The following is a 13,833-nucleotide window of genomic DNA, read 5'->3' as shown; positions in this document are numbered from 1 at the left end:
TTGCGCCTTGTAGGGGCTCACCAAGCAAAATCGGGAGATCGGTTTATATGGGAGCTGTATCAAGCTATTAATCGATTCAGACCATATTAGACACGTATGTTGAAAGTCATGAGAGAAGCGGTTGTAGAAAATTTCTGCCAAATCGGATGAGCATTGCGCCCTCTAGAGGCTCAAGAAGTCAAGATCCCAGATCGGTTTATATGGCAGCTATATCAGGTTCCATATCGACTTACGCCTTACTTAGCACAGTTATTGGAAGTCATAACAAAACACCTCATGCAAAATTCCAGTCAAATCGAATGAGAATTGCGCCCTCTAGAGGCTCAAGAAGTCAAGACCCAAGATCGGTTTATATGGCAGCTATATCGAAACATGGACCGATTAAAACCATACTTAGAGTAATTGTTTAAAGTGATACCGAAACACCACGTGCAAATTTTCAGCCAAATCGGATGAGAATTGCGCCCTCTAGAGGCTCAAGAAGTCAAGACCCAAGATCGGTTTATATGGCAGCTATATCAGGTTATACACCGATTTGCGCCATAATTAGCACTTTTGTTGGAAGTGATACCGAAACACCACGTTCAAAATTTGAGTCAAATCGGATGAGAATTGCGCCCTCTCGAGGCTTAAGAAGTCAAGATCCCAGATCGGTTTATATTGCAGCTATATCAGGTTATATACCGATTTGCGCCAAACTTAGCGCAGTTATTGCAAGTCATAACAAAACACCTCATGCAAAATTTCAGCCAAATCGGATGAGAATTGCGCCCTCTGGAGGCTCAAGAAATCAAGATCCAAGATCGATTTATATAGCAGCTATATCAAAACATGGACCGATTTCAACCATACTTAGCGCAATTGTTGGAAGTGGTCCCGAAACACCACGTGCAAAATTTCAGTTAAATCGGATGAGAATTGCGCCCTCTCGAGGCTCAAGAAGTCAAGACCCAAGATTGGTTTATATGGCAGCTATATCAAAACATGGACCGATTTAAACCATACTTAGTGCAATTGTTGGAAGTAATACCGACACACTATGTGCAAAATTTCATTCAAATCGGATGAGAATAGCGCCCTCTAGAGGCTCAAGAAGTCAAAACCCAAGATCGGTGTATATGGCAGCTATATCAGGTTATACACCGATTTGCGCCATAATTAGCACTGTTGTTGGAAGTGATACCGAAACACCACGTGCAAAATTTCAGTCAAATCGGATGAGAATTGCGCCCTCTAGAGGCTCAAGAAGTCAAGATCCCAGAACGGTTTATATGGCAGCTATATCAAAACATGGACCAATTTGGCCCATTTACAATCCCAACCGACCTACACTTATAAAAAAAGTATTTGTGTAAAATTTCTAGCGGCAAGCTATATTCCTTCGAAAGTTAGCGTGTTTTCGACAGACAGACGGACGGACGGACAGACGTCAAAATTTGATCAATCCAAATTTTCTTATCCGGGAATTTTTCCTTTAAATTCACAATTCATCGAAACCACAATTTACACGTTATGGTATTTTCCTTCAGTATACAACCAATCCCATGCTTATTATCTTCAAATGTTTTGCAATTAGGCAAAAAATTAAATCGGTCACAATTAGATGAGGCCGAACGGCACAAAAACTGCATAAATTGAAATGTACGCCACAACAACAAGCAGACGCCACACATTTCTGGGAGACCAACTAAAGCGGCGTTAGTTGCGAATGGGGTGGGGTGGGCGAAAAAAAAAGATAAACAACGACGTTGCTAATGGCATGAATTGGCGGCCCACGCCGTTAAATTGGCCTGTCAGATTTCATTAACAATATATCACGAACTGCTGACATGGCAAGAGAGACAGATGGTTTGTCTGACGGACGGACATACAAACAACATGTTGACGTCAAAGGTTACCATATTTTGTTTTGGTTTGTCTTATCTTTGGGCCAAGATACTGGCCTTCGTTTTTTTTCTTTCTTTATTTCTTCCTTTCCTTCCCATGTTTATCGATGTTTTACATTCTTTTATTTTTTTTTGTTGTTGTTGGTTTTGTTGTATGCCTGCGTTTGGTCGATTGCATATCCCACAATGCCACGAGTGCATCGAAATTAACATAGAGATTGTTGTAATCTTATTATACTTACAAATGACTAAAATTGAAAATTTTCTATTTATAAATACTGTGTTTGCTGCATATTTGAAGACTTATTAAGGATTCCTCCTAAACGTGCGAAGATATGGCAACAACCTCATTCGAAAACGTTTTAAAAAATCTATAAAATAAAAAGCTACCAACTTAACCGCCAAATTATGACAGAATTTTGACAAAATTTTCAATAAATAGCATATTTTGACCAAATCTTTTAAATAAAAACCAAGTTATAGTCCGGACCATAAATGAATGCTGACATTGTGTAATTTTTCAGTTCATTCGGATAAGAATTGCGCCTTGCAGGGGCTCAAGGAGCAAAATCGGGAGATAGGTTTATATGGGAGCTGTATGAAGCTATTGATCGATTACCATATTGAACACGTATGTTGAAGGTCATGAGAGAAGCCGTTGTACAAAATTCCTGGCAAATGGGATAAGAATTGCGCCCTCTAGAGGCTCAAGAAGTCAATATACCAGATCGGTTTATATGGCAGCTATATCAGGTTATGTACCGATTTGCGCCATACATAGCACAGTTATTTAAAGTCATAACAAAATACCTCATACACAATTTCAGCCAAATCGGACGAGAATTGCGCCCTCTAGAGGCTCAACAAATCAAGATCCCAGATCGGTTTATATGGCAGCTATATCAGGTTCCATATCGACTTACGCCATACATAACACAGTTATTTAAAGTCATAACAAAATACCTCATGCAAAATTTCAGCCAAATCGGATGAGAACTGCGCCCTCTAGAGGCTAAAGAAGTCAAGATCCAAGATCGGTTTATATGACAGCTATACCAGATTATGAACCGATTTGAATCATGCTTAACACAGTTGTTGGAAGTGATACCAAAACTCTACGTGCAAAATTTCAGTTAAATCGGAAGAGAATTGCGCCCTCTAGAGGCTCAAGAAGTCAATATCCAAGATCGGTTAATATGGCAGCTATATCAAAACATGGACCGATTTAAACCATACTTTGTGCAGTTGTTGGAAGTGATAACAAAACACCACGTGCAAAATTTCAGTCAAATCGGATAAGAATTGCGCCCTCTAGGGGCTCCAGAAGTCAAGACCCAAGATCGGTTTATATGTTAGCTATATCAAAATATGGGCCGATTTGGCCCATTAACAATCCAAACCGACCTACACTAATAAAAAGCATATGTGCAAAATTTCAAGCGGCTAGCTTTACTACTTTGAAAGTGGACGTGATTTCGACAGACAGACGGACGTACAAGGCTATATCGACTTAAAATGACATGACGATCAAGAATATATTCTTTATGGGGTCTCAGACGAATATTTCGACTTGTTACAAACAAAATGACGAAATTAGTATACCCCCATCCTATGGTGGTGGGTATAATAAATTTGTGTTTGGTTGTCTGTTCCTTATAGGCTCCAAAACGGCGGAACCCCAATTTTCGTGAAATTTTCACAGATGGTGCATAATGATCCCGTGGTGATCCCGTGGGTACTACATTTTTCGATATCCGAAGGGAGGCGGCCCGATCCCAGAGATGCTTGCACCAATTTAAGCGAAATTTTGTATGCCACTTTACGGTACCCCAAAAACAGGAAATTGGTTTAACATTTTTGTGTCAAATGACCTGGGGGGACGCCCCTTCCCAAACCCCACCCGTAAGGACATGTTTACCGATTGGGACAATATGGGTATCAAAAGAAAGGTATTTAAGAGTAGAGTATGAAGTAGGTATACAAATTTAGGTCAAAGTGTTCGCGGGGTCCCCCATGCCCAAAAACCCCCCAAAATTATTTAAAAGTAGAGTGCTAATCTGACATAAAAATTTATTCCTTTAGTGTCCGAGATTTAGTCCAGAGATTTAGGCTGAGGGGCGGGGGGGGGGGGCGGACCCTCCCCCCTTACTTAACTTTCAGAAATGCCAGATCTCGGAGATGGGTGCTGCAATTTTAAACGAAATTTTGTGTGATCTCTTATAGTAACCTAAAAACAAAAATTTGTTATCCAAATTTCGGATGGGGGACCTAGGGGTCCGCCCCGGCCCCAAAATACATATATAGACCAATTACGACAATATAGGACTCAAATGAAAGATTTTTAAGATTAGAAAACATATATTATCACTTTTTGCAATATTTCTCAAAATCGGACGAACATATATATGGGAACTATATCTAACTCTGAACCGATTTCGAGCAAACTCCTCAAATAATGTGGCAGTCGTCAAGGGAAGCGTTGTGCAATATTTTGGCAAGATTGGTCAATAAATGTGCTTGCTGTGGCTCTAGAAGTGAAAATCGGGCGATGTATGTATATGAGAGCTATATCTAAATCTGAACTGATTTCCATGAAATTCACCAGTAATATTGAGAGTCAAGAGAAAATCCCTCCTGCCAAATTTCACGAAAATCGGTTAACAAAAGACCATTTTATTGCAATATTACTGCAAATCGGACGAACATATATATGGGAGCTATATCTAAATCTGAACCGATTTTGACCAAACTCTATGTATATTGTGGTAGTCATCGAGGAAAGCGTTGCGCACAATTTTGGCAAGATTGGTCAATAAATGTGCTTGCAGTGGGTCTAGGAGTGAACATCGGGCGATATATATATATATGAGAGCTATATCTAAATCTGAACCGATTTCCATGATATTCACCAGTAATGTCGAGAGTCGTAAGAAAATCCTTCCTGCCAAATTTCGGAAGAATCGGTTAACAAATGACCATTTAATGCAATATTACTGCAAATCGGACGAACATATATATGGGAGCTATATCCAGTTTTGAACCGATTTTTTCCAATTTCAATAGACTTTGTCTCTAGGCCGAAAAACATGCCTGTACCAAATTTAAAGACGATCGGACGAAAACTGCGACCTGTACTTTGTACACAAATTAACATGGCCAGACGGACAGACAGACAGACGGACAGACAGACGGACATAGCTAAATCGAATCAGAAACTGATTCGGAGTCGATCGGTATACTTATCAATGGGTCTATCTCTCTTCCTTTTGGATGTTACAAACAAAATCACTAAGTTATAATACCCTGTACCACAGTAGTGGTGTAGGGTATAATAATACCCTGTACCACAGTAGTTGTGTAGGGTATAATGACATATATTTCCCTTTAACCATTTTCTTATTTTTTGCCCTGGTAATTGGTTAACTCTTTGGGTTTGCACATTCTACCTTTCTTTCCCGTGGCTTAGCGGTGCTAATGTTTCATGTGTTGACCTTTGCTAGATGTCAAGGCCCCCAGAGTGGCTGTGTGTTAACACAGAGGACAGTTGTAATCTTATTATGCTTACATTTGTCCAATTGATTCATTCTATTAATAATCAATTTAGTTTTTGTGCTGAAGCATTGGATAGTTTGGCTGTCATGTTATGGATATTTTAAGCGAAAGTAGACAAGTAAAAAGGCATTAAGTTCGTCCGGGCCGAACTTTGGATACCCACCACCTCGGGTATATATGTAAACCACATTTCGTCACAATCCGGTGAAAATTTGAATATCAGATTCGTTTTCCAATCTTAAATACCTTTCATTTAAGTCCCATATTGTCGTATTTGGTCTATAAATATAATTGATAGGTTTTTGGGGCGGGGCATCCCCCCTAGGTATCCCATCCGGAATTTGGATATAAAATTTTGTTTGAAGGTTACTGTAAGAGCACACAAAAGTGGGCTTAAATCGCACCACCCATCTCTGAGATCTCGCGTTTCTGAAAATTAGGGAAAAGGGGAGGGTCCGCCCGCCTCAGGGGTGGGTCCGCCCCCCTCAGATATCATAAAATATTGTACCCTATTTTCACCCCGGAACAATCTATTTTATCGAGATTAAATTCATTTTTTATAGTCTCTTGAAAAAATTTTTGTATTTGATTTCACTGAAAGGAAGAGAAATCAAAGGAAAGGCCACACAACCCTGTGCTGTTTCTTATTGGGCAAAATTTAATGCATGCATAAATAAGGCAACCCAAGAAATATTTATCGACATGATTTATATGCACAGAAAAATTAATTATCGCCGACAAGGTTTCATTTTGCGAGGTTTGCATATCCGCGAAATAAAATTTTAATTATAATGAATGAATGAAGTGTGTTTGTGTTTTGAGAGATTTTTAAATTACACTACAACTATTCAAAAATACTATAGGCCAAACAACAACATTGGCATGCGAACATTCTTGGAAATATTGGAACACCTCACTATTGGCTTCTCGGATGTCATTATAGAAGGTGATTTTGGATACAAGTTTCTCTGAGCAGATGTCATTATTGGGCTAATTACCCTCCAACACATCCACGCCGACTCATTTTTCGTCCAGTTCTAGTACCCTTCTAGATTTGTTCTTTGTCATTGAGATTTCTAATGTTTCCTTGTATGACCAATTTTCAGGATCGTGCTTCTCCAACCATGATTTGATCTTTCTGTCGTACGACTTTGAAATCCTTAGAAGCGAGGAGACATATTCATTTAGAGATTTCAACAATCTGAACTACGCAGCCTTGCATTCTTTGAATTCTGATATCGATTGGAATTTACCGTACCATATGGAATGGATAGACGATCAGGTCCAACTTGCTCCAGGATCTTATGCTCCCATTTAGAATGAGACGAATTTGTTCGAAGACTAAACCTTGGTTTTCGCCAGATGCTCGTGTTGTAATTGAGAATCGAAACACTGCATACCGTAGATGGAAGCGTTTTAGGACGCACCTACAAGAGGAATATCAGTCAAACAGATCTCGTGTTAGTATGTTCATAAAATCTGCCAAAATCAAGTACTATCTCAAATGTTTCACTTCTGCGATGGGTTCGAAGAAGACTTGGAAGACCATTCATGATATTGGCATCGGTCGCAGATCTTTCGATAACTTCACTGACGTAAATGTGAACGAGCTCAATGCCAGCTTTACAAATATCCCAGCACACCACACTCTTGAGGATCGTCACAATGAAGGTTTTGAATTTTCGAGTGTAGAACAAAGTGATGTGGTATTTGTTTTCTCGCCTTCGTCTGTTCTTTTAATCATGTCGTATCTCTCCAATCGTACCCAAATCGTGGTTTTGAAGTCATCTTTTTCTAGTCCTCTGCCTGTTATTCGACGAACAACGCATGAAAATTGCTGAGTTTTATTATCAAAAAGCGTGCGCTGCTATGAAAGTTCATCGCTCATTTTTGCTAATTTTTTTTCTCATTTTTGGCCCAATGGGTACGTACATGAGCAGAATTGTCAATTTGGAGTGAGAATCAGCCAGAAGCATTGCAAGAGCTACCAATGCATCCAGAAAAAGTCAGAATTTTGTGCGGCTTATGGGCTGGTGGCATCATTAGACCGTACTTCTTCAAAGATGTTGCGAATCGTAACGTGAGCGCTAGCGAGAGATGGTATCCAGCTTTTGTTTGCCCAGAATGCACAAATTCTGCATGTCTATCCCCACTGAGGATATAGACATAGTGATCAAGCGTTCACGAAGGCCCTGAATGATTAGTGCCAAGCCAAGAGACAAACAACGACTGCCATGGTGGACTCCAGAGTTGGTTGGTCTAAGGAAGGACTGCAGAAAACTTTTCAACAGAGCAAAAGCCACAAGAGCACCACACGATTGGGACATCTAAAAGGCTGAGCTAAGAAAATGCAAGGGCGAGTTGAGAAAGGCTCAGAACAAATCCTGGGTAGAATTCTGCAGCTCCGCGGAGGATACATCTGAGGCCTTTAGGCTAAGGATGATTCTGTCCTTGAGACCTATTACGGTGAGGTATATCCAGAAGTCAGAGAATGTATGGACAATGTCTAGGGCGCCCCGGTAGCCGAGTTAGTAGCGTGCTTGGATTACCAGTGAAGGGGTCGTGGGTTGATTCCCGCCAGAAGCCTGTGGCATCACAATGGACATAAAATTGTCTAAGTGAGTTTGCAAAGGAGTGCCACTCTTACCTAACCTAATCCCTAACCTATGGACAATGTCTAGTGAGAAAGCACAAGAACTACTCGTTGATACACATTTCGCGGGAAATTCTCCAAAGGACAATGTGGCGCCAGAAGAGGTTGTCACTGGTATGCATTCGTCGGAGGCTATTAGGGAAATTGTGTCTGAGACGAAAGTCCTTTGGGCGATAGGAAGTTTTGACTCCTTAAGTCGCCAGACCCTGATGATGTATCACCGGTTGAATTACAAGCTGTGTGTGATAGACTGGTTCCCTGGCCTAGGGAGATGTACTCCGCTTGTATCAGAATGTCATATACAAGCGGAGTGTCCCTCCATCATACTAGTGTGATGGAGGGACACGAAGGTCATTTTCATTCCGAAAGAAGGAAAATCCTACCCCACAAAGGCGAAAGATTTTTGTCCTATTAGTCTGTTATCCTTTATGCTAAGGACTCTTGAGAGGTTCATAGAAACGCAGCTTAGGGCAAAGATCCCTGGAGATCGCGTGTCGCGGCAGCAGCATGCATATAGTAAAGGCAAATCCACTGAAATTGCCCTTCACGGCCTAGTCGGTAACATGGAGGGTTCTCTCGCTGTCAAGGAATATACAATGGTAGCATTTCTTGACATTGAAGGAGCTTTCAATAAATATCTGGGTGTTTTGCTGGGCAGGAAAATGAACTTCAAATTCAACTTTTTGGAAAGGGCAAGAAAGGCAACTTCTGCCCTATACACCTGCAAGAGAGCCATTGCCACAATTTGGGGGTTTAGACTACGTGTCATGGATTGCGTATATACTGCAGTTCTCAGACCTATTACGCTGTATGGTGTTGTGGTCTGGTGGACGGCACTTCAAAAGTCCATCTACTTGATGCAATTGCTAAGATATAATCTCATAACGACGATTGGCATAAATATCTTTTCTGACAGCCACCATTAAATCTCTGGAGAACGTATTTCTGTACACAAAAACCGCCCTCGACTCTCGCAGATCTCTCAACGAGATGGTTGAACAGTTCAAAATTCACCGGTTCTGTGTGCCGGGCCACGGAGATATCCCAGGGAATTGTAAAGCGGGTGAGCTTGCGAGACTGGGAACTATCCTACACATTCCAGGGATACTGGAATCTGTGGGTATGCCTCTAGCGACATGTAAGCTTAGTTTTCTGGACCAGGGCGGAAGGACAACGAATGATAGATGGTCACAAAGAGGGGCTGTGAGCATTCCAAAGGTATGTGGCCTAATCTAGAGTTGAAGAGGTCTACTGCTTTGCTGTCATTGGCTAGAACTGACGTCTCAGTCATTGTGTCCGTTATGACAGGTCACTGTCTAATCGGAAAATATGCTGATAGGCTAGTGGTGTATCCACATTTATTATTCTCAATCGTTTAAATTATTTATTTTTTAACAAAGTAGGTTAAGTTTTCATTTTCCTTGTTAGTTTATATAACACTTTTGAGTTTTAAAAAATATGTTAAATTGAGTAGGCATTGGATTGTCATTTTCTTTTCATTGTACAGAAAAATTTGATTCATTCGAAAAAATATAAGTGACGTGTCAGGAAGCAAATTAAAAATATTCATAAATTTGTTAATTGTTTGCGTTTTATTTCGTTTTGCACCCTTAACCACGTCAGGCTGAAGGTTGCCAGCTACGACTTTCGCAGAAGTTGTGAGGACATCGGGGAAGAAGAGAATATAGAACACCTTCTTCAAGATAAGGCCCGTCCAATCTTAACGCGCTTTTACTTGTTTTCTACAATTTTTTCAATTTGAATAAGTGTTGACACTAGACTTGAACCGACATGGAAGCAAAAGTAGAGCGGAGTGATTAAAATACATTTTTCAAGATTACTTTTAACTAGAGTGGAAAAAAACAGATGCCATTACTTGCCGCTAGTTGCAATGGGCAAGTTGAAATCTGCATTTTCTTGTCGACCTAACATTACCTAACCTACAAGGAAATTTCGTTTAGACTTTAGCCAAAATTTAATAAAAAAAAAATTCTTTAGAGAAATTTTCAGTTTTTTATTTAAGACAATTTTTATGGAATTTTTGTCTTTAGAGAAAATTTCATAGAAATTTTACGTTTTGCCTTCAGGGAAAATATCATTAAATTCTGTCTCTGAGGAACATTTTATTTATTTTTTTTTTTAATTAGAGAAGTTTTTAATTAAAGTGTTGTTTTAAGAAAAATTCATTAGAATTTTATCGCTTGAGAAAATTTTATTAAATGTTTGTCCTTAAAGAAAATTTTATTGAAATTCTCTCTTTAGAGAATATGTCATTGACATAAGCCCTGTTTTATTTTACTACTAAAAAGCGCAGTGCAGCGAAAGTTGTAAGGAAATGACATCTATCCAATGCAACGAAGTTCTAGATAAATTACCAGTGTAGGGGCGGAATGACCGCATACGTGATCGAGTGCGATTTTGTACCGAATGAAATTTCATCTCGTGTTTAATGGGAGCTACACCACTTGTATATAAATTTTTATGTCCAAGCTTTAACATTCGCGTTCTTAAAATTCAAAAACTCCCGTTCAATAAAGAGTTACATAATTCACAATAGAGAGATTTCTAACCATTTTACTAATTCACGTATGCGGTAGTTCGGCCCCAGGCTTATGCAGAACATCTGAGCTCAGGAATGCCATAATATGTTTATCACATTTAGGAATGTGAGGAAAACAGCAGAAATAGGTAACTCTATTGTGAATGGCAAAGTGAAATTTATACCAATAATGCATAAAATTATGTGCACAAACTTAATTAAATTGAAATTGTTTACAATGCCCGCCAGTGTATGTTTTTCTGCATTTATTTATTAATTTTACAAACATTGCATTTTTTCCCGTATGGTTTTGACACGTTGCCAATCGCTGTTACCATCTGATGTCAAACAAACAGGCTTCCACTGGTTACAATTTTTTTATTTTATTTTTGTCCCTCACGGCTTGTATATGTAGTACTAAAATAAAACACAGCAATATTCTCATTTGTTTCCTTTTTTTTGCTTAAGGGCTTCATAACAGTTAAGTCATCGAATGTGACTAGCAATTTAATCTTGGCGTATGCACGCCAATTAAATTCCAATCACAACAATCTAAATGATTCACAATAACCATACTCAATGAATTAATGCTTGGGTGGGTAGGTGACAGATGTAAGACACTAAAGCAAACCCGTTTCTTACTTGCTATGCGAATAAAAATTCTTTGCACTCTTTCTTTCGCGCTCTCTCCCTCTCCTTCGCAGCAGATGAGGTTGTTACAGGCGTTTTTGTTGTTGTTGGCCAATAAAGTTGATCACTGAGTCTTCGTAGTAGTTTTTTGTTTTGTTTGGGTTTGCGGGTTTTTTTGTTTTCTTTCACTCGTTTGTTTACACTCCACACAGTTGTTGTCAATATTTTAATTGCAAATTTAATTGTGGTCGTTGGTTGTTTTTGTTTCTCTGTTAATGCTCATGTTTGGCAAATATAACAGTAAATAGGTAGGTAGATATTTATTTATATTAATTTCGACACTTCTTCACTAAGCATTTCTTCTCCTCTATATAGAGGTCGTTGTAACATTCGTTGTTTTTGTTTTCTTTTTTTGCTTTTGTTGCTATTGAAGCACTTTTGCTAAATAGAGATGGTGTGGGTGGGGGGAAACAAGAAATTTGCTTCAACTCTTTGTTGACACTTGAATTAATTGATGTACTCAATCACTTGCTGCCACTCTCTTTTTTTTCTCTTTTTCGTATGCTCTGCTTGTAACACTTTCAATTATTCTTAACACTTTGAATTATTGTTTTTTTTTGTATATCTCTAATTAATACAATTTTTTTTATAGAGATTCGTAAATAGATAATTTTTTGCACTGCAACCAGCTTTGTATTTTTTTTTCCTTTTTTAATATTTTTTGTCGATTTCTGTTTTCCTTTTTTTTGAAATATTTTCTTTTTGTGTGTGTGTGTTTTTTTTTTTTTAATTTTTTTCAATATATATATTTCTTGAATTTTTCTTTTCGCTGTTTTTTCATAACATTGCACTAGTTTTTCTTCACTGGCTGGCTGGCTGCTGGTGTTGGTGGTGGAGGTGATTTTCTTTTAGATTTTCTTGTAGCTACAAAAATTTTCATTATTTTTTCTAAACTCACCGAGCTGAACAGATTTTTAACACAAATTTTTAAAAATAGTTTAGCTTAGCAGCTGAGTTGGGAGCAATATTTCTGTTTAACGCCACACAACAGACATACGACATACACACGCAAACACGAACGCACGCACGCACGCAGGGCTAACGGACGACACGAGGAATGATGTTAGGTTACGTTAAGAGCTATCCAACAGTTGATGACCAGATTTTAAAAGGACTTCTTCGGATTTTTGTCCAAAATAATTGCTCTTTTCTGTTTGTTGTCTAGCCTCTGAGCGATCACTGACCGTTGTTGAAGCACATGTTCCGTTCTACCGTCTGCTGTTTATTTGTTTTTTTTTTTTCTTTTTTCAAACGTCTAATGAGAACTGCGGCTGGCTGGCTGCTGCTACTCGGAATTCGATTGGAAGAAAAAAAGAAGGGACCGAAATAAAATCAGCAGATTCTACGCGGATCTGTCTGTTTGCGGCGCTTTTCATTCGACAACTGAAAGGGGAGCACATACAACACAAAAATCGACGATATCGATTGAGTAGGAAAAAAAAGGCAAATGAATATTTGTCTGGTCTCATGTGTGTGTGTGTGTATGTTGGCGCATCACTAGTATTGTTGTTGTTCTTGTTGATATTTGTTTCAACAAAATTTTCGTAGGCTGTGTGCTGAAGGTTTTTTCACCTCTTTTGCGGCAAAAGATTTTGTTCTTCAGTGCCTAAAACACAACACACCACTCTACAACACACCACGCCAGTTAAGCAAGAGGAGAGGAATCTATTCATGGATGTACCTAAACATGACTGAATGAATTTGCATGTGAAACGAGTGTTGTGTGTCTGAGAGGGTTTATAAACACTCTCTAAAATATATGTGTGTGAAATTTCTTCAACAGACAACAGCAGCAAAAAAAACTGACAATGGCAGCAACAACAACAAAAAACATACAACTAATTTTCTATATGGCTATAAATTCAACACAAATGGGGGCTGGCGGTTTTTTTAGTTTTCATTTCTTCGAGGCTCCTTCTTCACTAAGTGGTGAATTCGATTAAAAAACAAACACTTCAACAACTTTTGAGTTTATTATCAGCAAACATTTTCACAACTCCTTTTGTTTATTAATTTTTAAAATTTTTTTCTTTCTATTTCATTGATATTTTTCACCTTTTTTGCTTTTAAATTTCAACACGCTCGCAGACCGCAGACAAAATCAACACTTTGCCTCACTATTCCAACAAACAGCCACTCTCCTACTGAATGAAACAAATTCTCTACAAAAAAACCAAGCACAAAACTTAAAAAAAAAAACAAAAATGTTCCATCTTTTCATTGCGGGCAGTTAGGGGCTTTTGTTTTTGGCTCTTCATACACTTGTGTTTTGTTTTTGTTTTGTTTTCCTAGTTCTGTTTATGTTTCATTCAATGTTTCTTAAATTTTTTTTCTAACTCTATTGTTGTTGTTGCTGCTGCTTTTTTTTTTCTCTGATAGTTTTTATTTTGCTGGTATCCACGTTCCCATTGTTGCCAGAGAGCAACAGTTGTGTTCAATGTAAGAGCAAATGTCCAACGAGTTAATGGGTGATTGTAATAACAAGTAAGGCGATTTACTCACCTCATCTAAAG

General features: G+C 38.6%; 1 protein-coding gene across 10 annotated transcripts in view; it reads right to left on the bottom strand.

Annotated features, from left to right (window-relative positions):
- Positions 1–13,833, bottom strand: part of LOC106082975 (sodium/calcium exchanger 1) — a 577,326-nt gene that overhangs the window by 349,234 nt on the left and 214,259 nt on the right. For 3 of the 10 annotated variants that reach the window (XM_059363421.1, XM_059363422.1, XM_059363423.1), the window contains exon 1: positions 11,273–13,337. The exons of 4 other annotated variants lie outside the window; for them this stretch is intronic. The gene's annotated coding sequence lies outside the window, so the exon portion shown is untranslated. Of the gene's footprint in view, positions 1–11,272; positions 13,339–13,375; positions 13,455–13,833 lie in introns of those variants that run through there. 3 more of the 10 variants (XM_059363415.1, XM_059363417.1, XM_059363419.1) reach the window with 3 other exon arrangements.

This window comes from Stomoxys calcitrans, chromosome 2 (genome assembly GCF_963082655.1).
Source record: "Stomoxys calcitrans chromosome 2, idStoCalc2.1, whole genome shotgun sequence".
Taxonomy (NCBI): domain Eukaryota; kingdom Metazoa; phylum Arthropoda; class Insecta; order Diptera; family Muscidae; genus Stomoxys; species Stomoxys calcitrans.
The sequence above is the reverse complement of the archived record's forward strand: the minus strand, read 5'-3'. Positions and strand labels throughout refer to the sequence as shown.